This window comes from Narcine bancroftii, chromosome 3 (assembly GCF_036971445.1).
Source record: "Narcine bancroftii isolate sNarBan1 chromosome 3, sNarBan1.hap1, whole genome shotgun sequence".
In the NCBI taxonomy this organism is placed as follows: Eukaryota; Metazoa; Chordata; class Chondrichthyes; order Torpediniformes; family Narcinidae; genus Narcine; species Narcine bancroftii.
Window position 1 is genome coordinate 84,756,367 of NC_091471.1, and position 22,968 is coordinate 84,779,334.

Below are 22,968 nucleotides of genomic sequence, written 5' to 3' on the forward strand. Positions count from 1 at the left end.
AGGATTGTTTAGGGACCACTTGGGCAATGTTATGGTTAGATTTGTTTCAATGAGAAAGGGAAAAGATAAGGGAACCGTGGTTGACAAAATAGGTGAGACAGCTAGTTACGAGGAAGAAGGAAGCATACACAGGATTTAGGAAGCAAAAGATAATAAGGACTCATGAGAATTATATGTTAGACAGGAAGGAACTTAAGAAAGGTCTTAGTCACCAGAGAGATGGGCATTAGTCAATGTGAGGTCAGTACAGAACATGCTTATGTGCTGGAACATGTTGAGGTTAAGAGAAAGGAAGTGCTGGATATTCTTAAAAACATTAGCATTGTTAAGTCCCTGGGAGCAGTCAAGATATACCCCTGGTTACTTCAGGGAGTTAGGGAGAGATTGCTGGCCATTGACAATGATCTTTGCATGCTCCCTGGCCACAGGGGAGTATTAAAGGGTTGTAAAATGGCAAATATAGACCCATTGCTTTAAAACACAGGAAATAGGGAGATTCATATTCTATAGAACAATGAGTTTTACACCAGTGGTGAGAAAACTATAGGAGAGGATTCTTAGGGACATGATTTGGGGCTATTTAGAGAGGAAAAGTCTCACGAGACTAATTGAATTTTTTTGGGGGGGAGGTAGGGCAGTAGATGTGGTGGATATGGATTTAAGTAAAATATTTGACAATGCCTCCCATGGTATACTCATTCAGAAAGTCATAAGGCATGGTTCCATGGAAACCTGGCTGTGTAGAGTTGGAAATGGCTTGGCTGCAGAAAGCAGAGGGTAGTAGTAAATGGAGCATATTCCCCCTGGAGTTCAGTGACTAGATGGGGTTTTACAGGGACCTGCTCTGGGATCCCTGCTCCTGGAAAAACAAGTAGAGGGATGAGTCAGTAACTTTGTAGATGACATGAAACTTGGAGGTGTGGTGGATAGTATAGGGAAGATTGTTGTAGGTTTTATCAAGATAATATATAGGTTGCAGAGTGGGGTGGAAAAGTTCCAGACAGACCTCAGTCTGGATAAGTGTGAAATGATGCATTTTGGAAGGTCATATGAAAGCAGAGTACATGGATAAATACCAGGATTCTTAACAGTGTGGAAGAACAGAGGAACCTTGGGGTCCAAATCCATAGATCTCTCAAGGTTGATGCGCATGTTTATAGGGTGGCTAAGAAGTCTTAAGGTGTACTGTCCTTCATTTGTCATGGGATTGAGTTCAAGAGTTGAGAGGTTAATTTGCAGCTCTATAAAACTATTTACATCACACATACTATAGTGTTCAGTCCTGATCACCTCATTACAGGAAGCATGTGGATGTGGAAGCTATGGAGAGGGTGCAGAGGAGATTTACCAGGATGTTGCCTGGATTGGAGAATGCTTCTCCAAGGTTAACAGAGCCACGCCTTTTCTCTTTGCAACTTAACAGAGATCTACAAGATTATGAGAGGCATAGATAGGGTGGACAGCCAGCACCTTTTTCCTGGGCGAGAGTAGCATGCAGCAGAGATTATCTGTACAAGGTGAAGGGAGGAAAGTTTAAGATATCAGGGGTACTTTTTTTTTTACACAGAGATTAGTGGGTATCTGGAATATATTGCCAGGGGTGATGGTAGAAGCTAGGGCAACAAGGACATTTATTAGTCTCTTAGTAAGGCACATAGATGCAAGAAAACTAGAGGGTTATGGGTGTGAAGTAGGGAAGGTTTAGTTTGTAGGTGTTCTAAAATGCCTGTACTGTGCTGTAATGTTCTATGTTCTATAACTGTTGTGCTCAGGCTAAAAAGGCCACAAAGGAGTCAAACATCAGTCATTTCTACAATATGATAAGCTGGCAGTTTGGGCAAAGCATCTAAATAGTTGGTGCTGGAAAGATTGAGGAAACATTGCATGTTTTAGATCCACAGATGATGGTGAGCCATCATTTACAGTGGCTGTGAATGAAAATGTAATATCCCGAGAAGTGAGTTTGTCATAAGAGTAACAAGGAACTAACCTTCCAGGCTACCTAAAGAACACTGGGAACATTCTTTGAGAATCAAAAGCTCACATATTGTCTACTTAAGTGTCCACCAACCTATGTTGGTTTACATTTATTGTTTGGTGGACCTGCAACTAAAACAGTTACTGCATCATGATGGTAGGTGCTAATAATATAGAAGTTATAGAGAAAGGGAAACGGACAAATGGCTATATGAGATAAGAGAAGCAAAGGGCTTAGTTATAGAAAGGATATAGATAAGGTGGAGAGAGTGCAGAGAAGGTTTACAAAGATGTTGCCTGGCTTACAGCATAGGGAGAGATTAAGGAGACTGGGACTTTATTTATTGGAATGTAGACAACTGAGAGGGGACTTGATAGAGGTATTTAAAATTATGAAAGGAATAGATAGACTAGACATAAACAGACTCTTTCCCCGAGGGCAGGGGAGGTTGAAACAAGAGGGCATGAGTTAAGGGTAAGGGGGCAAAACTTTAGGTGAAATATTAGAGGATGCTTTTTCACTCAGTGAGTGGTGGCAGAATGGAATGATCTTCCAAGGAGATAGTTGCGGCAGGGTCCCTTCTGTCATTTAAGAGAAGGTTGGTTGTGTACATGGAGGTGAGGAGGTTGGAGGGTTATGGGCAGAGAGCGGGAAGGTTGAGCTAGTGGAGTTGTTCAAGTGAACTGGTGTGGACTCGAAGGGCTGACATGGCCTGTTTCTGCGCCGTAAATGGTTATATGGTTATATGGTTAATATTACAAGATGGATAATGCAAATTATAAACTAGCCAGAAAATTAGACCAGGTTGAGACATCTGAGAGAAAGTGTTCAAAGTCTGGGACTAGTGAAGAACATTAAATTATGAGTGTATCATTTGAGCAAACCAGAGAATGGGGCCATTCACAAACATTTATGACAAGCAGTTCAGAGGAAAAGTTATATTCTGTCTGGATAGTAGGCGGACCAAATTCATATGAGTTTCAAGACAATGGATGTGGTATTGCAAGAGACCACAAACATGTTGAGAAGCAGGAGATTCCAACATGGTACATGATAGTAAGGTAAGATGAATTAAGACTGGGATACAAAATACAAATGAAGACAATAAAACTGAAGTTCTTAGGAAGACTGCAGTGTCGATTGAATTGGATGCTTTATTTAAGGAATTTACTGAGATAATTCAAAAGGTTATCTTGCTGTGCAAGATGTTATAGCATGTAAGGACGTACAGCTATACACCAACAAAGGTTATTTCGATGTCTTCCTATTGAAGTAGAGTCAGAGTGTGGTAGATTCAAATTAATACAATCATGATGGAGTTGAAGGTTTTAGTGCTAACCCAGAAGAGGAAGATGAAAAGGGATGACTTTGTGACTTCAGGAAGGAAATGCCTTGCATCTGAATAAGTCAGAGTAAGTCTCTGAAAGCAAGCTGGTGTGAAACAGAGGTGCAAAGATGCAGTCATTTAAAACAATAATAAAGGTAGAGATGATTATGATTGAGTTCATGCTGTCTTTAATGTACCAAATACAATCCATAATTATAATTGCTGAAGTACTTCATGTGAAGTATTAGACTGTGCTTTAATATGATGTTAATACTGTTTTGTCTACAGGGTGTTAAGAATAAGAGATACAATAAATCATAGATTATGAAGAATATCATGTCAGAGAAATAACTGTAGAGCAAGACAAGATAGCTGATGCGTTCAAGGATTGTTTTAGTGTCTGGAGCAGATAATTCCCAGGTACTCACTGTAGCTTGCAGCAAAGCATCCAGTTAACATTGATCAAGTGATTGAATTAATTTACAGTGAATGGAACTTACAACAGTATACTGATGTTAAGGGTTATTTAATTGCATAAGTATGTATAAAGTTTGCATGAGGATAATATGTTGGAAAGGAATCTGCACTGGCCCCCTCTGACCCCACATGCAACAAGGTCAGGGTTTTCCTTGTCCTCACCTACACCCCACCAGCTTCAGCATCTAACATATTATCCTCTTTCATTTCCACCACCTATTATGTGATCCCATCACAAGACATGTCTTTCTTTATCCTCCCCACTCTGACTTCCTTGGGGATCACTCCTTCTTTGACAACAGGAGATGCTCCACTTACACCCACACCTCCTCTCTCACCATCATTTGAGGCTCCAAACAGTCCTTCCAAATGAAGCAACACATCACTCATAAATCTACAGGGCTTATCTATTGCATCCAGTACTCTCATTATCATTTCTTCTACATCAGAGAGTCAGGATTCAGACTGGAAGATCGCTTTATTGAGCACCTTGGCTCTGTTCGCCACAATAGCGGAGATCTCCCAGTGGCCTCTCATTTCAGTTCCCCCTCCATTCCCTTGCTGACACGTCTATTTATGGTTTCATGCCCTGCCAGTCTGAGACCACCAGCAAATTAGAGGAACATCTCATATTTCGATTGGGCACCCCCCCCCCCACCAAACTGGAGGGCATTAATATTGATTTCTCCAGTTTATGTTTGCATGCCTACCCACCATCACCCCTTTCCCCATGATTCCTTTCCTCTAGCTTTGTCTTCTATCCCCCAGCTCTGCTTCCATAGAGCCAAAAACGACCCCCTCCCCCAGTCAATTCTCACCTTTTCTCTCTCTTGTGTTCCATCCATATCCAATTAACATATTTTGTCTGTTGGTCTGTACTCCTCCTCCTGCCCATTCTTCCCATCTCCCCAGCCTTTTAATTCAGATACCTGCTGCTTTTTACTCACATCTTGAGGAGCTCAGGCATGAAAAGTTGATTATATATCTTTACCTCTTATGGATGCTGCAAGACCTGCTGGGATTCTGCAGCATTTCTGTGTTTTTACTACAATAGCAGCGTCTGCAGATTTTCGGGTTTCACTCCAACTGCTCCTACCATGAAAAAATCTTGAGCTGCTTGGCAACTATACAGCAAAGCTTAGCAGGAAAGTTCTTTCATTCCCTCAAAATGTTTACTTCATTCAGTTTCCATGCCCCCTATATACTTCGGTTCCCTCTTATTAAGGATTTCAATCTACGGCCTCTTTTAAATATACTGTGGCCTCCAAGGGGAACCATATGGGCCCCATTGCGAATGGCAGTTAAGATTACAAGTGTAAGTGCAACTTTAAAAACTGAGTGCATCAAGTATCTGACTTTTGCCCACATCCTTTGGGTACCAGGTTGCAGTCTTCACTTTGTTTTCCACCGCTTAGAATAATTTAGCAAAATTAATCGGTTTTCAGTTAATGATGGAATTCTTCCCATCTTAAATAAGAGAAAATGTATAATTTTGTTATTACATATGTTGCTTCACATTATCACCATGACTGAATGTTTAAAGAATCAGTAATGGGCTAAATAAATTTGAAAGCATTATCCTATCTAGTTGCTACAATAATCAAAAACATATTACCACGTCCAGAAATAACATTTGAGATTGTTAATTAAAGAATAGCTCCAATTTGAAAAGCAACTTAAATTAAAAGATGCATTATTGTCTGGCTATTTAACATTTTTCATCTGATCAGCACTGAATTGATTTGTATTTTGACAATCTATTGAGCCCAGACATGCTTTCACAAAAGGAACTTCTAGTTTCTTAACTAATTCAACTCAGGAATGATGCTTCAATCACACATAAATTAGCTGGACATGACAACAGAATACAGTGCTTTAATAAATTAACATTCTGGTTACTGTTTGGTTTAAAACCTGACAACTTCAACACTTTTATCGAGGTGCTTACCATATTTTAAATCAGTAATAAATATGCATTCGTTTCATGCTCTTGTCTCAAGGAAGGGACTATATACAACCAAAAACAATGGAAGAAGTGTTGCACTTTCCACATTATTGCACATTCTCTGCTGGTAACATTACAAGGAAGAAATGGCGTCTTCAACTAGATTTTAAAAAGTGCCTGAAACACAAGACTTGTCTTAGAAAATATTGTACTCAGCAGGATTCTGAATGACCAAAGAATGGAATAACCACAGTGATATATTCCATCACTGGGGGCAATCTATTCATCTATTTATATGACTACTAAAAAAAATCATTATCATTTTTAATTTGTTGTTAATCTGTAACCTGCAGTCATTAACTCTGGCAAACCTTGCACATACTGGATCTTTACAACGACCCAGATGGTGGAGATGGATTGGGTACTGTATGGACATTTTCATCTAAAGAGGCTTCATGGTAGAATTTTAATTCAAACAATGTTATCACATTCATGATTTCAGACACAAAAATGAAGTTTGTTGTGAAATCTTGGAGTTTTTCACCTGTCAGTTGCCACATCTATTGTTAAAAATTAACATCTCGGAATACACTAGCATATCCTTCACTGGCAACATTCGTCCACAGGATTGCATGACTTTAAAGTTGTATTATCAACCAGGCTAAAAATACCAAGCTCCTGTTAACCCAATCCCTGGCTGCCATCTTCCCCATCTCTTACATGAAATGAACACCATTCCAATTTTCCTGTCAATGTCATCTTATCATGTGACTCTGATACCAGCATCATCCCATTATCTCTTCCTCAAATGACCATTTTGAAAGGGGCAGAGACAAAAATTCATTAGAGGAAGGCCAGACCATCAGTTGATGTTCATTAAGGCAATACAATCCAGCAGCAATTTTTTGTCAAAATAAAAGGGGAGGGGTGGGTCATGGTTATTCAGGTATATTGCAGGTATATATAAGGTTAAAAATATAGTCCATGCTTTGCAAATACAGTAACTTGCTGCCTGGTTCACTATTGAAATGCAGCAAAATGGATTTCTGGAAGGAAGGTTATATGTGATAAATCTACTAGTATTTTGTTTTGTAGATGTAATTGGGAAAGATATATGAGGGAAACTATAGGATACGATATACTCAGTTATTCGGAAAGCCTTTGATTGATAAAGTTCTACATAATAGTATGTAATTAAATTTAAAAGTGCAGTATTGGGAGTAGTGTTTAGCATGCATTGATTTTTTTTTAAAGTGACAGGAAAGAGAGACTAGGAATAAATGGATCTCTTTCAGGATGACAGGCCATAACTTAAGAAATATTATCAGGTTCAGGGTATGTTATACAGGCTACAGCTTTTAATAAAATGTGCTCTCATGGATTTAAATGAAGATATCTCATGTAAGTTTTGAAGCTTGCTGACAATACTAAACTGGATATGACTGCGAATTGTGAGGGAGATGCAAAGAAGCTTCCAGGTCCGAGATCCAAACCAGAATGTAGTGCAGTGGACTGAGACATTGTTAACCGACCACACTATTGGTGAATATTCAATCATTAGAAAATAAAATTGACAAATTTGAGGCAAAGTAGCTTTAACAGAGACAGATGAGACAAATCTCAGATGTTTGCTGCACTGAGACCTGGCTAAGAGAGAACACACTGGATGCCATGATCTGACTAGTGGGTTTCAATATTCACATACTGGTTAAGAACTTGGATTCTGGCAAAGAGGATGTGGTATATGAGTTTTAGTTAGTACTGGCTGGTACATATTGGGGTTATGTGAACCTCCTGCTCCACACCTTTACAGCAAATCTTGAATAAATGCAGGCCTTTCCAATTACATCAAAAGTTCTCATCAGGGGTTCCCATTTATATCCCTCCCAATGGCAATTGCAAATGCACTCATGCAGCTGCATGATGTGGTCAGTAAAGAAGAGAAGGCCCACCCCTACACACTACAAATCATAGTCTTTGGCTTCATCCAGGGCTGTCTTATGAAAAAAATCCTGCCCAACTATCACTAGCATACAACTTCCAGTCCCAGTGCACTTGATAACTGCTACACTAAGATAAGGAAGGCCTACTGTTCTTTTAATAAAAAAAAAATTAAGGATACATTTCAGCCCACGAGCACGTGCCGCCCAATTACACCCAATTGACACCCTGGTACATTTTGAATGGTGGGAGAAAACCAGAGGGATAACCTATGCAGACATGGGGAGAATGTACCAACTCTTTACAGATTTGCTCCCCAGTCCCTATCGCTGGCACTATAACAGCATTGCGCGAACTGCTACGCCAACCGAGCAACCCAAAGACTTTTCCAAGACTACATTTTCGCAAGTCCAATCACTTGGTGGTAATCCTTCAATCTACATGCAGACAGAGTCTAAATATAGAGGGCCAAGAGATTAGAACAGCCAGAAGGTTGTAGCGGAAGGCTGAAGACCAGTTACAGGACTGCCTTGAGTCAGTGGATTATGCGATGTTCAAGAACTCAGCTGAGGATCTGAATGCTTACCCCAGGGCTGTAATGGACTTTATTAGAACAGCCGCGAATAAGTGTGTCCCTACCAAGTTGTTCAGAGTTTTCCTCAACCAGAAGTCCTGGATGAACAATGAAACCCGGAACCTGCTATGAGCCAGATCACAGACATTTAAGTCTAGGAATCAAGGACATTACACAAGGCGCAGGTGTGATCTATGGAGGGCTATCTCTTAGGCAAAGTGGAGATTCTGGATGAAAATTGAAACAACAAAAGATACCCAATAGCTTTGGCAGGGCCTAACTGATGTAACCTGCTAAAAAAATTAAATCCGGTGCAGTAGGACACGGCAAAGCTTCACTCCCAGATAAACTCAATGCCTTTTTTGGCCATTTTGATCGCCAGAACAAAGAAGAATTACTATGCACCCCCATATCCCCTGATAATCCTCTACTGTCAGTATCTCCACAATCTCCATCAGCACTGAATCACCACAGCATTGCATACTTAGCCTCCCACTGTACATATATGACTATGTTGCTTAGTACAACAACAATGTTTTTTTACAAATTTGCCACTGTAGTAGGCTATAAATGAGGGAGATTGAAAACCTGGCTGAATGGTGTACTAACAACAATTTCACATGCAACATCATCAAGACCAAGGATCTGATTGCAGACTTTAGGAGAGGAAAACCAGAGGTGTATGATCCAGTGATCATTAGGGTATGAGAGGTGGAGAGGATGAGCAAATTTAAATTTGGGAGTCACTATCTCAGAGGAACTTTCCTGGACTCAACATACTAATGTCATTGTTAGAAAAGCTAATCAGTGTTTCTAGTTCCTCAGGAATTTGAGGAGGTTTGATATGACATCAGAAATCTTGGCAAACTTCTATAGATGCACAGTGGAAAGTGTGCTAACTGGCTGCATGACAGGCTGGTATGGGGGCACCAATACTTTTGAGCTGAAAGTTCTGCAAAAGGTAATGAGCACAGCCATGTACATCACAGGCATTGAGAAAATCTACACGGAACACTGCTGTGGGAGGGCAGCTGCAATCATCAAGAATCCATACCTTGCTTGCTCTACTCTTGCTGCTGCCATCAGGAAAGAGGTACAGGTGCCACAAAACTCCAGGTTCTGGAACAGCTGCCATCCCTCAACCATCTGACTCCTGAACAATAGACTCATTCAGAGACTCATTTAAGGACTCTTTCTTGTTCATTGCTGATAACTGAATATTTATTTTCCATATTTCACACTCAGTTTGTTTTCATTTCTTTCTTTTGTTTATATTTATTGTTTTATTGAGTAGTTTGCAGTAACATGTAATTAGAAATTCTGCCTGGCCCAAAGGAAAAAAGAAACTCAGGGATGTATGTGATGCTATGCAGGTATTCTAACAATAAATTTGAACTTTGACGTATTGGACAGATTGAATTTCTGCCCAAATGTAGAAGAGAATGTACAAAAGCATGTGGAGAAAACAGAAAGATGACATATAGCGATATGTTTTTCAATTAGGATGTAAACCGTCATCCTCGGAAAAAATAAAACCGATATCCACTTCCCATTTACCTTTGGATTTATCCCAACCCTTTTTATCCATACCATCCTGTAATATTTGATACATAAATGAAATATAGCCCTTCACTGGTACCTTCATAAGAAAGGTCTCAAATTTAGTCATTGCAGGTAAAATCATATCTCTACCAAACATACATTTTACCAAAGATCGAATTTGATAATAAAGAAACAAAGAGTTCTTATCAATACCATAACTGTCCCTCACCTGGTCAAAAGATAAAAATTTACCTTCTTTAAAATAATCTCCCAAATTTTCCACACCTTTAAATCTCCAATATAATAAACTTCAATTATTTATTGAAAAAGGAATAAGTTGAATATTATACAACAGAGTCAAAGCCAATAATTTACCCCTGGAACCTATCATTTTATTTTTCTTTGTCCATAACTTCATTAAATGTTTTAATATAGGCACATTATATTGCTGCCACAAATTTACATTCCATCTAAACAAAAATTGATGTATTTCAAATTCAAAAATATTTGCCATCTCAATTTTGACCCAACTTGAAGGCCGTTCCAAATCTATCAATGAACTAATAAATTTAAGTTGGGCTGCTTCATAATAATTTTGAAAATGTGGTAAACGTAGTCCCCCTAATTCATATTTCCAAGTTAATTTATTCAAGGCTACTCTTAAAAATTTACCTCTCCATAAAAACTCCATAACCATTTTATTCAAATCTCGAAAAAAAATATTATCAAGTAAATACAGAATAGATTGAAATAAATATTGCATACGTGGAAAAATATTCATCTTAATTGTATTTATTCTACCCAATAAATTAATAGGTAAATCTTTCCATTTAATCAAATCAGTTTTAATTTTTTTATTAATGGAACATAGTTTAATTTATATAAAGATTGATAATTAACATCCAAAATTATACCCAAATACTTAATTCGATCCATCCATTTCAAATTAAGAATATTCTTATAAGCTGAATAATCACATTCACTCACCGGTAATATTTCACTTTTTTCCCAATTAACTTTATATCCAGACAGACATCCATATTGCATCAGACACAACCTTCAAATGTAAAAGTGATTGAGCTGGATTTGTTAGATACACCAATACATCATCGGCAAATAAATTAATTTTATATTCCTCATCTAAAACTTTCATACCTTGTATCTGTGTATTTTGTCTTATCAACTGTGCCAAAGGTTCGATCACTAATGCAAACAAAGCTGGTGATAAAGGACAACCTTGACGAGTAGATCGGGTCAATTTAAACGGTTCCGAAATCAAACCATTCATCAGTACTCTAGCTATCAGTTTATTATATAAAGCCTTAATCCAACCAATAAAAAAGAACCAAACTTGAATTTCTCCAGAACTTTGAACAGAAAATTCCATTCAACTTTATCAAACGCTTTTTCGGCAAAGATATCACCATCGGATGGTCTGAAGATTGTCGAAATCTATTAATCAAACTAATCACACGTTAAATATTATCTGAGGCATATCTATTCTTTATGAAACCTGTCTGATCCATATGAATCAGCTTAGGTAAAAATTTAGCCAATCTATTCGCTAAAATTTTAGCTATAATTTTATAATCTACATTTAACAACTTTCAAAGGATCTCTATCTTTCTTTGGAATTACTGTAATTAAAGCACTAGAACAAGACTCAGGCAATTCATAATGTTCTCCAACCTGGCGTAATACATCCCTAAACACTGTAGATAAATCATCATAAAAAAATTTATAAAATTTAACCGAAAATCCATCATCACCAGGCAAATTACCGTTCGGCATTTCCATCATAACCATTTTAATTTCCGAGTCAGTAAATGGTGCTTCCAACTCCTGTATATCTATATCCTCTAACGTCGGTAAATTCAACTGTGATAAAAAAAAATCAATTGATCCATTTTCTTGTTTTCCATCAGATGTATATAACTTTTTATAAAATGAACAAAATTCATCATTAATCTCACGAGGTTTATAAGTGATAAGTGAATTCCGTCTAACAGCATTAATAGTCCTCGAAACCTGTTCTTTCTTTAATTGCCATACCAATACCTTATGTGCTTTCTCTCCCCATTCACAATATCGTTGTTTAGTCCTATTAATCATACATTCAAATTGATAAGATTGTAGAGTATTATATTCCAGTTTCAACCTAGACAATTCTATTTTCTGTTCTTCTGTAGCATCTTTCTGAAATTCCTTTTCTAACTCACCAATCCGTTTCTCTAATTCAAGACTCTGATTTAATAGATTCTTTTTTATTTTAGAAGTATAACTAATTATTTGTCCTCTCAAATAAGCTTTCATGGCATCCCATAATACAAACTTACTTTGAACAGAATTAGAATTTTCTTTCAAAAAAAATTAATTTGTTTTTTCAAAAAATCAATAAATTCTGTATTTTTTAATAACATTATATTAAACCTCTAACGTTAGTCCACCTGAATTTTCTCAGAGGTTGCATATGTAAAGTATAACAAAGAATGATCTGAAATCATTTTATATTCCACTTGTATTTTCCCCTGTAAATGTGCCGATACTAAAAAAAGTCAATCCTTGAAAACGATTCATGTCTCGTTGAATAAAAGGAGAAATCCTTCTCAGTCAGATTAAGATGTCTCCAAATATCCACTAAATTAAGATCTTTCATCAACGCTTGAACCTGAACTGCCATTTTAGATTTCTTAACTTTCTTCGGAAATTTATCAAATAAAGGTTCCAAAACACAATTAAAATCACCACCAACTAAAACATTATCATTAGCCTGACCCAGATATAAAAATGCATCAGAAATAAATGTTTCATCATCTACATTTGGGGCATAAATATTAAGTAAAGTCCAAAATTCACTAAAAATCTTACAATTCAATTTAAGAATACATCCTGCCTTTTGCTCCATTGATTGTAATTCAAAAGATAAATTCTTATGTATCAAAATTGCTACACCTTTAGCCCTGGAATTAAATGAATAAGAATATACATGCCCTATCCAGTCCCTCTTCAATTTCATACTTTCTTTGACATTCAGATGTGTTTCTTGTAAAAAAGCAACATCAATTTTCATTTTCTTAATATACGCCAAAATGCGCTTACGCTTGATCGCACTGTTTAAACCTCGAACATTAAAAGTAGCAAACCTCAACTTTGACATATCTACTAATATTACTAAGAACTAATAATCTCTCTCTTTGGCTTGGCTTCGCGGACGAAGATTTATGGAGGGGGTAAAAAGTCCACGTCAGCTGCAGGCTCGTTTGTGGCTGACCAGTCCGATGCGGGACAGGCAGACACGATTGCAGCGGTTGCAAGGGAAAATTGGTTGGTTGGGGTTGGGTGTTGGGTTTTTCCTCCTTTGCCTTTTGTCAGTGAGGTGGGCTCTGCGGTCTTCTTCAAAGGAGGCTGCTGCCCGCCAAACTGTGAGGCGCCAAGATGCACGGTTTGAGGCGTTATCAGCCCACTGGCGGTGGTCAATGTGGCAGGCACCAAGAGATTTCTTTAGGCAGTCCTTGTACCTTTTCTTTGGTGCACCTCTGTCACGGTGGCCAGTGGAGAGCTCGCCATATAATACGATCTTGGGAAGGCGATGGTCCTCCATTCTGGAGACGTGACCCATCCAGCGCAGCTGGATCTTCAGCAGCGTGGACTCGATGCTGTCGACCTCTGCCATCTCGAGTACCTCGACGTTAGGGGTGTGAGCGCTCCAATGGATGTTGAGGATGGAGCGGAGACAACGCTGGTGGAAGCGTTCTAGGAGCCGTAGGTGGTGCCGGTAGAGGACCCATGATTCGGAGCCGAACAGGAGTGTGGGTATGACAACGGCTCTGTATACGCTTATCTTTGTGAGGTTTTTCAGTTGGTTGTTTTTCCAGACTCTTTTGTGTAGTCTTCCAAAGGCGCTATTTGCCTTGGCGAGTCTGTTGTCTATCTCATTGTCGATCCTTGCATCTGATGAAATGGTGCAGCCGAGATAGGTAAACTGGTTGACCGTTTTGAGTTTTGTGTGCCCGATGGAGATGTGGGGGGGCTGGTAGTCATGGTGGGGAGCTGGCTGATGGAGGACCTCAGTTTTCTTCAGGCTGACTTCCAGGCCAAACATTTTGGCAGTTTCCGCAAAGCAGGACGTCAAGCGCTGAAGAGCTGGCTCTGAATGGGCAACTAAAGCGGCATCATCTGCAAAGAGTAGTTCACGGACAAGTTTCTCTTGTGTCTTGGTGTGAGCTTGCAGGCGCCTCAGATTGAAGAGACTGCCATCCGTGCGGTACCGGATGTAAACAGCGTCTTCATTGTTGGGGTCTTTCATGGCTTGGTTCAGCATCATGCTGAAGAAGATTGAAAAGAGGGTTAGTAATATAACAATATTACTAAGAACTAATAATATTGTTATATAAAAACTCAAATCAACGTGAATAGGCCTTCCAATATGTAAGGTAAAACATCATGAGATGGGAATGTGTAGGGAGTTACCCTGTACAAGGCTGTAACAAGAAGGGGAGGTGTCCTTGTACTCCTGTTAGGTAAAACATCATGAGATGGGAATGTACGGGGCAGTAACAAGATGTGAATGCATCCTTGTACTTACAAGATAAGAGAGACATTGATGGATTGAGAGGCAGGAAGCTAGCAGGGAAAGGATAGCAACAGTTTTAGTCATTGGACAAGTAATGATATGATGATGTTCTAAGCACATATCCAAGGGTATAAAAAATCACCATTTTGCTGATAACGGCAGAATGCATTCTCCGACTAACATGTTTAGTCGCAAGTGTTACAATCCGGTAATAAAGAACAAAGAACCCTGATTTCGACTCAGCCTGGTGTTTGTCTCACTCATTCATGAACAAAGCAGACCTAACAAATAGGAGAAAAAAAACCCACATATTAAAGACTAAATAAAATAAAAATTAAAAATAAAAAAAATAAAGAAAAATTAATCAAAAAAAAGAAAGAAAAAAAGAAAAAAAAGAAAAAGACCCCCCCCCCAAAAAAAACTACCAAATAATCCCTAAACAAAACTTGGGTGTGGATCACCCACCAGTGGCTGATGATTCCCTCCCCAGCCGAACAAAGAGTAACATCAAAATATCATAATGACATAAAAAATAAAGTAAGAATAAGAAAATTCTTCCATTCATCCAGGAGATTCCAAACTCGGAGACTCCATTTCCAGAGAAGTTGGACTCTTTCCATTCCCATTTCTCCCATTTCTGCCATTTCTTCCATTTCCAGAACAACCAAATTTTTCTTTAAGAGACAACGGTGGACTACGTCTTTGTCCTCTTGCATCTGGCAATGAATCAGCAAAAATCATTGCTTCACGATCATTCTCAAAAAACCGAGATTGAAAGTCTCCATAGAACACCTTCAACACTGCCGGATAGTGAAAAGTAGACTTATAGCCTTTACGCCACAAAACTTCTTTAACTGGGTTAAATCGACGCTGATGCTGAATAACCTCTTGACTCAAATCTGGATTTAAAAAAAACTCTACTATTCTGAATCAATAACGGAGCCTGTCGTTGTCTCGCATTTTGCACTACTAGATTAAATATTGCTTCTCTGTCCAAATAATTCAAACATCGAATTATCACAGGTCTCGGTGATTGACCAGGTAGAAGTGTTCTTCTTAAAGCTCTATGAGGTCTTTCTAATACCATGCCTCCAGAGAAAAATTCTTGCCCCAATACTTGTGGGATCCATTCTTTAAAAAAACGAAGAGGATCTTGTCCTTCCATACCTTCTGGCAAACCAACAATTTTCACATTATTCCTTCTACTTTGATTCTCCAAATAGTCTATTTTCCTCTCTAACTCCTTCTCACGTTCTCGCAATTGTATAATGGATTTTTCAACCTTCAACACTTTTTCTGTATTAGAAGCCACTTGCTGTTTACATTCCAAAAAAGCAGACTGAAATTTTTAAAAATCTTCACAAGATGCGTCCACACATGCTTTAACTGTATTAAATTCTCACCTTATACTAACATTCATTTGAGCCAGCTCTTGCATTATAGGCTGAATGACAGCATTTAACTGCTTATATTGTTGCTCAGGAAAGCTCAGCCCTGCTTTCTCTTGCATAGTGGCAGAACCAGGTAACTGCAGCTCCTGCTGCATCACAACAACAGGCAGTTTAACGGTTCTACTGCGGGTCTGGACTCCCAGCGATGGCACCCCGACTTCTTCAGGGGGTCGATGCTGGTCTCCCCCCGCAACTCACTGTTGTTTCAAAACCTCACGGATAAGATCGAGCTCTTCAGGTTGGAACATTGCCTGAGTCATTTCAAACAATGGAGTCGTCTTCCTGCGTGCTCCCTCCGTTAAAGTCAGCAGGCTGCCAGAATTGGGATCCACTTTGTGGGCACACGCACCTTCCTCCTGAGAACGAGTAATTCCAGCGAGGTCCTTCTCTTGGTGAGTAGTAGTCATTTGTTTGTCAGCTCCCACAGGCAATCTTTGTGGTTTAGGCACTGAAGAAATTAAACCTGAGGTTGTAGCAAGCTGTTTAGGCCCTAAATCTTCAACACTCCGAAAATGTAATTTCTTCTGCACTTGAGGTTTAATCTTTTTACCGTTAATGGCCATAACAGTTCCTTAATACTTTACACTAAAATTTTAAAAGTTTAAACTTAAAAACAAAGGGTTAAAAACGTGTACTTAAAAGTCCGGCCAGAGAGGTCGAGATTACACGTCTAGACTCTACGCCATCATGCCCCTCTTCCGGGTTTAGTTAAGTAAGTTTAAAAATAGAGATAAATTAAAGTTTGATTCTGTTTTCATGTTTAAGGATAATTAAAAACAACTTTTGTTTAAGTAACCATTTGTTGTGGTGAATATCTATTGCTGCTGGGTTTTTGGGTCCTTTGGGCTCATATCAAAGGCACTGGTAGAACAGGTTTGGAGCACTGTGTGTGATTTTGGTCACTTTGTCTGTGAAAGGATACACACAATTCTGGGATGGTGCCAAGACCCACCAAATTGATACATGGAATATTGGTACTGTGTATGAGGAGAGAGGAGGACAAACAGATTGTCTGGTTAATTGAGTTTAGACAAATGAGAGAGGAAACAATGGAAACAAACACAATTCTGACAGGGCCTGATAGAACATGGGGGGATGGTTGGCCTGGCTGGAGTATCTAGAATTGAAGGTCACAATCTCATCTTACAGAATAGAAGTATGATTGTAATAAAGGGAGATTTCTTGATTCAATGCAAATTTGTGGAATTTGCTATCATAGAGGTATTCTTTGGCTTGGCTTCGCGGATGAAGATTTATGGAGGGGGTAAAAAGTCCACGTCAGCTGCAGGCTCGTTTGTGGCTGACAAGTCCGATGCGGGACAGGCAGACACGGTTGCAGCGGTTGCAAGGGAAAATTGGTTGGTTGGGGTTGGGTGTTGGGTTTTTCCTCCTTTGCCTTTTGTCAGTGAGGTGGGCTCTGCGGTCTTCTTCAAAGGAGGTTGCTGCCCGCCAAACTGTGAGGCGCCAAGATGCACGGTTTGAGGCGTTATCAGCCCACTGGCGGTGGTCAATGTGGCAGGCACCAAGAGATTTCTTTAGGCAGTCCTTGTACCTTTTCTTTGGTGCACCTCTGTCACGGTGGCCAGTGGAGAGCTCGCCATATAACACGATCTTGGGAAGGCGATGGTCCTCCATTCTGGAGACGTGACCCATCCAGCGCAGCTGGATCTTCAGCAGCGTGGACTCGATGCTGTCGACCTCTGCCATCTCGAGTACTTCGACGTTAGGGATGAAAGCGCTCCAATGGATGTTGAGGATGGAGCGGAGACAACGCTGGTGGAAGCGTTCTAGGAGCCGTAGGTGGTGCCGGTAGAGGACCCATGATTAATGCATAAATTTATAGATCCATAAGGCATCTCAGTGTATGGAGAGTGAAGGGAATATGGTATTGATCAGCCTTAAAGAGAATAAGTTTTCTGGCCAGTCCATCTAGATGCTCTTTGATCTGTTGAGGATTTTTTCTGCATTTTCTGTTTTAATTTAATACACTGATTAGAATTACCAGAAAGTATAGAAAGGTTTGGGAAATTGTGTTGACTTACATTCTCTTTCAGTAATAAAGCATGGTCTGAGAATTTAGTCAAGAGCTTTGATTTAGATCAATGGTCCTCAACCTTTTTCTTTCCACTCACATACCACCTTAAGTGATCCCTACGACATAGGTGCTTTGTGATTAGTAAGGGATTACTTAAGGTGGTATGTCAGTGGGGAAAAGGTTGAGAACCACTGCTCTAAAAAAGTTTGAAAACCACTGTTTTAATTGTACCTAATTGACTTGTTATGTGCACGGTTTCATAACTCCAAAGGAAATGGGCCAATGACAATTTTTCTCAAGCAAAATATTTCAATAACAATTGGGTCTAGAGCAATGATTCTCAATCTTCCCTTCCCACCCATAAACCACCTTAAGCAATCCCTTTCTAATCACAGAGCACCGATGGCATAGGGATTACTTAAAGTGGTATGTGAGTGGAAAGAAAAAAGGTTGAGAACCACTGATCTAACCCCTCCCTTGTGAAGTTATGATTAAACATAAATATTCCATTAATCTATGAAAGAAAGGACAAGCAAACTATAAAATGGGATCTAATAATCTTATACATTCTGAAAATAATCAAGGAAAGGGCCTCATAAATTTAACAAGTTAAATTTCATTACATTAGTAGAGCATCTAACTTTTTCCAGAGTCAAGCATGCCATCACATCAGATAACCATTCAGTCTGTGTAGGAGGGGCTGCATCCTTCCATTTCAAAAGTATAGTTCTTCTTGCAGTAAGGAGAGCAAAGATTGTAGCCTAGTCAAATTTAAATCAGCTTACTTGCTTACTTCATAGATGGAAAGGAAAGGATTAGGAGCCAAATTAACATTAAGAATTAAAGACAAGGTAATAATTTATTTCCCGAAAAACAATTTTCTATTCTTTTGATCCCTTTTCTCTCCCATTCTCTAAAGGAAAGGTTATCTATTGTGAAAGGGCTTAGTTGATTTTGCGTCAATATTTGGTAGTTGATAATTTGTTTTATTCCTTTCTATGTGAATCTTCTTCCAAATGTTGAGCAGATGGTGCAGTACTGGTGAATTCCTATGTTGCACCAGCTTTTCATCCCATTTATGTAGTATATGTTCGGGTACCTTCTCCCCTATTTTATCTAGCTCTAATCTGGTCCAATCTGGTTTTTCCTTTGTTTGATAAAAATCTGATAGGTATCTTAATTGTGCTGCTCAATAATAATTCTTAAAGTTTGGTAGCTGTAAGCCCCCTTGTTTGTACCATTCTGTTAATTTATCTAGCGCTATCCTCAGTTTCCCCCCTTTCCATAAGAATTTCCTTATTATTTTCTTTAGCTCCTTGAAGAATTTCTCTGTTAGGTGAATTGGTAATGACTGAAATAGGTATTGTATCCTTGGGAAGATATTCATTTTAATACAATTTACCCTTCCTATCAGTGTTAGTGGTAAGTCTTTCCAATGTTCTAAGTCATCTTGTAATTTCTCCATTAATGGCTGATAATTTAGTTTGTATAGATGGCCTAGATTATTATCCAGTTGTATACCTAGGTATCGAATTGATTGTGTTTGCCATCTAAATGGTGATTCTTTCTTAAACTTTGGGAAATCCGCATTATTCATTGGCATTGCTTCACTTTTATTTGCATTGATCTTGTACCCTGATACTTCTCCATATTCCTTCAATTTTGTATGTAATTCTTTTATTGATATTTCTGGTTCTGTTAAGTATACTATGATGTCATCTGCAAATAGACTAATTTTATATTCCTTCTCTTTTATTTTTATCCTTCTTATTTTATTTTCTGTTCTTATCAGTTCTGCCAGTGGTTCTATAGCTAATGCGAACAGTGAGGGAGATAGTGGACATTCCTGCCTAGTTGATCTGCTTAATTTAAATTGATTTGATATATATCCATTTACTGTCACATTGAACAAATGAAGGACAAATATTTTATATCTCACAGTATAATGTTTTCATACCACCAACTGAAAACCTACTTGAAGGACAAATTGGGAAGCAGGCTGAGGTTACCAGAAGGAAGCAATTTTGAATTTGTGATTACAGACACAATAATAATTAAAAGATTTATAACAAACATGTACATCAAACTGCAAGAGAAAGAGAATGAGGAAACAAGCTGTAAACCCAAACAAAAATTGGAACAAGATCTCAACATAAAGATAAAGAATGAAACATGGGCAAAGCTATGCTCTGGAACTATGAGAAATACAATAAACATGAGGTTATGCATGATACAATATAATTGGTTACACAGGCTATACACCATGCCCCAAAAGTTAAATAAATGGGACCCAACAGTATCAGACAGATGTTTTTTGCTGTAAGTAGGAAACGGGAATAACAGTACATGCAATTTGGGCATGTGAGAAAGTGGAAAAGTTTTAGGAAGATCTAAACCCGGTATTAAATAAAATCACAAAAAGCAACATACCAAAAAATCCAGAGATCTTTCTTCTAAGTAATATAAGAAGTAAAGAACTTGGACTCGATTTGGATGGAGCACAAAAAAGGTTTATTATGATAGCCTTAGCTGTAGCAAAAAAATGTATTATGTCAACCTGGAAATTAGATGATAGCCTGAGAATATAGCAATGGTACATAGAAATGAATAAATGTATTCCATTGGAAAAAATAACATATAATTTAAGAATTAACATCACAGTATTCGAACAAATTTGGGAACCGTACATGGAACACAACAGAGAAGTCCTACCGCGGACCTCCACCGCCTAAAATGACAGAAGGAGAAGAAGACGAAATGAACTGACTCAGTATGTAAAAGTAGAAGACACAAATTTCTTGTTTATTTTCATTGTGTGATGACATTGTTTAATGGGTTTAATGTATCATATATGTTGAACGTTGAGTGAGTGGGGAGGGGGGTGAAGGAGGGAGGGGGAAAAAGGGGAGAAAATGACACTGTGTATATTTAAGAGGGAAATGTTTGTGTGTATTTTAGTCAGTATGGTTCATAGTGTGAAAAATTAAAAAAAATAAAAAAAGAATTAAAGACAAGGTATGGAAGATGCTCTCTCAATAACTGGAAAATGATGAACATGAACAAAACAGATGAAATAATGTGCCTTCTTCAGTCTTACATCTAACACACTTTGACGAGAAATTAGAATAAATTCAGCCAATTGAACTTTGGAAACATAAGCTTGATGTACTGCTTTAAATTGGAGTAAAATGAATGTCAGGCGCATAGAGAAGATTAATTAACCAATTTCATGGTAGAATCCTATGTAGCATCAGAAAATTCTTGATGAAAATCTTACTCTTAGTCTTGTCCAGGGAATTACCACTAGTCATCAACAATAACTCTTAGAGAATTGATAACAACATTTTGGAAATTTGTTTAAAATTATATATCTTCTCTATCATCTTTAATTCCAAATCTTGAGGGAGTTTTAATACCAAGGAATTTAAAAAGCTCCCAATCCATAAATATCTAAAAAAAAATGATGTTTATTTTTTAAAATATAGAAAATAATTATTCAAAAGAGGCCAAATTTTGGTCAATGTGGGCTCTTCCAAAGACCATTGACTATCAATCAAGGATTATGAAACAAAATTATAATAGGCTGCTTAGAGTAATTTGTTGACAGTGTGCATCTGTTATTTGTTGGCGTGCAAGCCAAGATCAAAACCAATAGGTCCACAATAGATCCAAGGTAATTTCCAGAAGAGAGTCAACCAAAACTGTATCATAGTCCCAACAGTAAGCACTTTCAAGCTGCCTTGTAAAATGGGGTTAACCGGGCAATTTAGTCAGTGTGCTCCTAAATCAATTGGGTCCATGCCCTACCTCAGAAGTAGTCAGGGAAGCCAGTTAAACTTACCTAGATCTCGTTCACCAGTGGCATGAAAAGTAAAATGACCAACCCGATTATTCTGGTGACGTCAGCACGTGTGTGCAGGCATCACTGAGCAGCATGTTGGTGCCATCTTCAAATGTAGAGGAGGAACTCAGCTTTGCAGGTCAGGAAAGGGGATATTATATCATGGTTTAAATGTGCTCCCCAGGAAGAGTAAGGTTAAAATCTTTTACTTCATTTCATCCGGTGAGTGTGTGACACATCACTCAGTGCATCATCATGGGGGGGCGGGATCCCCTTTAAATCGCCAAGTTGGAAATTTAATGGGGTATTCCCCCTGTAAGTTAAAGGATGCTGGGAACACCTTCGACCCACTAAACTCACCTGGGTCCCAGTAAGGTTACCAAGGTGCAGCAGTTTAAAAGCGCTTACTATCTTAATTGTTTTTACTGAAATGCTGCATCTCACTTTCAACAGCTTCTTGCTGGCCTCGAGCTAATGGACAGAGCAAATAAGAAAGTGTTTAATATATGTAATCTTCACACCAGAACCAAGGGGATTTGAACTTGGCAGAATGGCAGAATAGGGACAATATTTGACCATGTGCAACTCCGTTTCTGAATATTTTTTTGAGGATGGACCTGACACTTAACATCCACTTAGCTCTTTTATCATTTAGTGTTTCTTTTTTTCTTCTTTGGCTTGGCTTCGCGGACGAAGATTTATGGACGGGCAGGCTCGTTGGTGACTGACAAGTCCGATGTGGGACAGGCAGGCACGGTTGCAGCGGTTGCAAGGGAAAGCTGGCTGTTAATAATAAAGGGCCATGTCAATAGAATGGAGATCACTTCCCACACCTTAATGTCAAACATGTCTTTTCGTCTTGGTATTATTTGCTTTGTTACAACCGATAAATCAGTAGTGTAGTTGCAAATTCCTTATCTTAATCTAAATCTTTGGCATCATTATTTCACTCTTTGTTGATACTCTAATCTTCAAAGGAAATTCCCTACTGCGTTGTGGTTTACGCAGGAGGACACCTTAATCTAAAACCTTACCATACCATAAATGGTCTAATGATGTCAAAGCAGGAGGACATATGTCAGGCCATTTGCTATGCAACAGGTGTTAGATCCACTGGTTAATGAGTTTATGACACAATCCTGATAAAATTATCTCAGCATAATCTAAACTTAAAACTTCTTAAGGGACAGTAACAGTAGTTTGAAATTTCATTGCAAAAAGCCATTCTTAGTTGTTGAAGTAAGTGCAGATGGTTCTATTTTCCTTTGCTTTGTTCCCCCCACT

General features: G+C 38.5%; 1 protein-coding gene across 7 annotated transcripts in view; it reads right to left on the reverse strand.

Annotated features, from left to right (window-relative positions):
- Positions 1-22,968, reverse strand: part of pde4d (phosphodiesterase 4D, cAMP-specific) — a 1,272,582-nt gene that overhangs the window by 307,133 nt on the left and 942,481 nt on the right. The window lies entirely within an intron of this gene.